Source organism: Electrona antarctica, assembly GCF_951216825.1.
Source record: "Electrona antarctica genome assembly, chromosome: 2".
NCBI lineage: Eukaryota > Metazoa > Chordata > Actinopteri > Myctophiformes > Myctophidae > Electrona > Electrona antarctica.
Window position 1 is genome coordinate 37,764,339 of NC_136807.1, and position 5,000 is coordinate 37,769,338.

The window sequence follows — 5,000 nt, forward strand, 5'->3', positions numbered from 1 at the left end:
TACATGCGGGGACAAAAAGTATACCATCCCCTATGAAAACAACAGGGATGCGTGATGGCCGCCGTGAGCTGACAGATTTATTTTTATCATTTTAGAACCGACAAATGTATTAAAATAATTATTTCTCAATCAAGTAATTGGTTTGTGGAAATGCAGTGTGGATGTATCATTCATTTTTGTATCATGCATTTGGTCTTTTTGTGCAACATTGTCCTGACTGATCACACTTCCCAAATGCACAAAGTCGTCAACGACTTCACGCGGTTCATCATTTATGGTGATGCGTGCCTGTGTGGTGGTGTTGATGGACATCACTTTGGTTTTGGTGGTATTGATGATGAGGTCTGTAGGGCATATTTGATGAGTCGGTCAGTTTTGTCTTGCAGATGTGTTATATTTGTGGACAGGACAGCGATGTCATCAGCAAAGTCAATATCGTGGAAGCTGGCTAGGATGCCTTGATGTTTATCAGCAGTTGTTTTACGCATAGTCCAGTCGATGATGATCAGGAAGAGGATGGGTGAGAGGATGCAGCCTTAATTGGCAAACTGCCGATCGTACAAGACTCAAGAGGTAGTATTGTATAACACTGCATTCAAAACCTCCCTATTATTGAAATGATCTTATGATGGATTCCATAAGAATGCAGGATCTTCCACAGGGTTTCTCGGTGGATGCCGTCGAACACCTTCTGGAAGTCAATGAAATTGACAAACAAGGGCACATTCCACTCTGTGCATTGATGTTTCGAAGTTCAAATATGTGGTCTATGCATGCCTATATGCACCCTTTCCAAATCCAGCCTGTTCTTCTCTGGGCCCTATTTATTCGCCGGAATAGCTCCAATCAGAACCTCTCCCTCCACTGTATAGCTCCAAGATGAGGTTCCACATTCTCGGGTACCGGCAGCTGACGACACTGGCGATTATTGGCCACTATGCAATTCAATTCCCTAAGCTGTAATCCTGGGTGCTACTCTCCTTCTGCCAACCTGGGGAGAGCCCTGAACTAAGGTCATGCCTCCTTCGATGCATGAGGAGTGAGCAGGCCGCTTCCAATCACCTGACAGGGGGGTGTTTCCCCTGTAGGACGTAGCACGTGGAAGGAACACGTTATTCCAACCAGTTCCTTTCCCCTCCATCAGGCTGACCAGGGGGAAGCAGTATAGAGACTAGGATTACTGCATGTGTTTGAGTGGTGCAACCACTCCTATTGACAGCTATGTGTGTGGCTGCATGTGTCCGTCCCTGGCTGTGTCCGAGCACGAAAATAGCGTTTGGTTGGTTTTCACCACCAAGTGTCACTGTTGTGCAGCCGTTCCTGGGGGTTTGGATGGTTTGGACGCCACGAGGGCCCCCCACACGGTAACTCTGTCATGACAGTTGCACCACTCACTTCACATGGGAGTGATTTTTTTTGTGAGGGTGGCTACCGGGGACACGGGGAGAACATGCAAACTCCACACAGAAAAGGCCCTTTCACCAACCCCACCTATATGGGCGCTTATGACGCCCACAGCATTCCCGGCAGGAATCGAACCCGGGACCTCCTCCTCCTAGCACAAAGGATTGTGGCTGAAGTTTCTGAACCCTGCACAGCACTAGTTACCAGGAACAAAATGTGCCAATTTCTCTCACTTTCAGGGTTAAATGACCACTCCAGATTTGTCTGTGTGTACTCAAATTGGGGTGCATTTGTCAGAATGAACAATCAGAGCAGTCGATTGGGTTTGTTTTTGAATTGCTGATTTTGGACCAGGAGTCCTCCTCATACACTCAGCGGTAGGTACTTATTCTCCTGGTGTGTGTGTGTGTGTGTGTGTGTGTGTGTGTGTGTGTGTGTGTGTGTGTGTGTGTGTGTGTGTGTGTGTGTGTGTGTGTGTGTGTGTGTGTGTGTGTGTGTGTGTGTGTGTGTGTGTGTGTGTGTGTGTGTGTGTGTGTGTGTGTGTGTGTGTGTGTGTGTGTGTGTGTGTGTGTGTGGCACACTCCATTCCTCTCTCCATGTCTTGAAGCAGAACAGATCCTCTGGATAAGCTCACCCAGTGGCAGAGTGCTACACTCACACACACACACACACACACACACACACACACACACACACACACACACACACACGTAAACTGACTCCCACGTCCAACTTTCCCTTCCTCTATTTCTCCTGTCTTGATGCAGCATGCAGGACATGACAGCAGAAAACCGAGGGTGATTTTGTTCCATTTAGTTTTTTTCTGATTACACCCTTTTCTTTCACTTTGTATATATGATGACGGTCCTGTGTTTCCCAAAGCAGGCAGCCAGCCTGGTAATCAGTCAGCCAACCAGACCAACTCGGATTTTTACTTAAGTAATTTTTTTGTTTTTGTTTTTTTAAGATATTGTTTTGGCTTTTTCTGCCTTTATTGATAGGTTGAAAGTATAGACTGACAGGAAATGGGGAGAGAGATGGGGGGGGGGGGGGGGAGACACGCGGCAAAGGGATCGGGAGTCGAACCTGTGGCACGCCGTCAGGCTGGCTCAGAAGCCTAGGTGCCCAAAAAAAATCACACCCGTGTGAAGTGAGGGGCGCTAATATATTAAAGTCATGTTGATTAGGTAATGTAATGGTGATGTAAAACAAACAGTGCCAACACAAACATTAAATTCTCTTTGTTAATGGCATTTAATGTTTGTGTTAGGGACAAGATGACGTACATTTTCCCTTCATTGTCAATGGCGTTTTTAAAACAAACATTGAACTAAAAACAAACATTAAACCTGTATATAGGCCCCTCAAAAATAGCAGTACCACAATATAAAGATACTCTACATGTTACAAGTAAAAGGCCTGTTTAAAATGTTACTTGAGATAAGTGCAAAGTATTGGCATCAAAATTTCACAAGTTCACAACACGTCGGTCGAATCAAACTTGTAGATCGGCTATTTTCAAATAGCCTAATGTATAAAATAGGGATAAAGTGGTTAACTATGTTTAATAATAATAATGTATATCCACAAAGTAACTAGTAACTAAAGTGTTCTGAGAGTAAAGTAAAAGTACAATATGTGCTTGTGAGATGTAGTGGAATAGAAGTAAAAAGGTGAAAAGAAGGACTAACCAGGTGCTCACCGGAGATATAAACAAGTGACAATGGTAAAAAGGTGCCCACGCGGATCAAACGGGATCGAGGCATAGAGAAAAGAGAGACGATCCGGGCAGTCAACGTTAAAAAGAGGAAAACCATTATTAAATTAAAAAGGCAACAACAGCCAACATGTTTCGACCATACCTGGTCTTCATCAGGGCGAGAAGGAAGGGAGGGAGAAGTAAAAGGTTCTCAACAAGTATACAGTACTTGAGTAAATGTACTTAATTACTTTCCACCACTGCCAGCCAGCCAGTGAGCCAGGACAGAACAGACCAGCGTTCCTATTACTGTACAGAATGTGACCAGTTCCTTGGAGATATGTTTTACATGAATGTGGCCAGAGATGTTTCGTACTGAATGACATATAGCACATGGTTCGGACTAACTACCGTTTCTCACGCTTCATGAAGTTTTATAACTAGGTCCGGGAACAATGACCATGCCTCGACCACATCCAATTACCACTCCAGAATTTCTTTAGCACACCTTAAGGCAGATTTATATATAGTCGTATATGACAGTGTCCTGTGCCAGAAATAGCCATATGTGTATGGCACACATGGGAAACTGGCAGCCCGGGGGCCACATGCGGCCCCCGCCATCACTTCATTTATTTATTATTTCAGCTGTTACAATTCCAAACCTGCAAACATGACACGTCTAAATTAGTAGCTTAATGAGTAGATTATGAAAAATAATGTTATTGTCTTTTTTTTATGTCCAATGTACTTGTATTTAGTTCATGAATAAAGTTAACATATATAATTATATAACTAATTAAAAATCTGGATTTTTCAATTCAAACATAGCAAAAGTAGCCAATCTACAAGCTCAAAACGCGTGAGTGTGGAATATAGTGGCCCTCTGGAGTGAGTGTGGTAATATAGTGGCCCTCTGGAGTGAGTGTGGAATATCGTGGCCCTCTGGAGTGAGTGGAAATATAGTGGCCCTCTGGAGTGAGTGTGGAAATATATAGTGGCCCTCTGGAGTGAGTGTGGAATATCGTGGCCCTCTGGAGTGAGTGTGGAAATATCGTGGCCCTCTGGAGTGAGTGTGGAAATATAGTGGCCCTCTGGAGTGAGTGTGGAAATATAGTGGCCCTCTGGAGTGAGTGTGGAATATCGTGGCCCTCTGGAGTGAGTGTGGAAATATAGTGGCCCTCTGGAGTGAGTGTGGAATATCGTGGCCCTCTGGAGTGAGTGTGGTAATATAGTGGCCCTCTGGAGTGAGTGTGGTAATATAGTGGGCCTCTGGAGTGAGTGTGGTAATATAGTGGCCCTCTGGAGTGAGTGTGGTAATATAGTGGCCCTCTCCATCGTCAAAGTTGCTCACCCCTGGTGATGGGAGAAGACAGCCGCTGATTGTGTGCAGTGATGGAAGAAAACTCACATGTTTTAGTAAAAGTTTCAATATGGCATTGTAGATATATACTCATGTTACAAGTATAGAAGTCCCGTATTCAAAATGGACTTGAGTAAAAGTATGACAGCATCTTCATCAAAATATATAAAGAGTACTCATTGTGTACTCAAGTTCAAAATGTATTTGATGTTTTTCTTTTCATTTATCGGCAATCTAAGCTCACAATGTGTAGTGTAGTAAAAGTACAATATTTTCCTCTGAGATGTAGTGGAGTAAAAGTATTAAATTGTAAATACAGAAGAAAGTAAAATAAATACCTCAAAATTTTACTCACTACTGTGAGTGTGTTTGACTCATAAACCAACTATACAAAATAAAAGATGCAAGACTGGCTCAGATGCAATTTCTCATGTTTATTTGCCAAAACGCTGATGCGTTTCGGCAAAGCCTTCTTCAGAGCAGGCTTTGCCGAAACGCGTCAGCGTTCGCAAATAAACATGAGAAATTGCATCT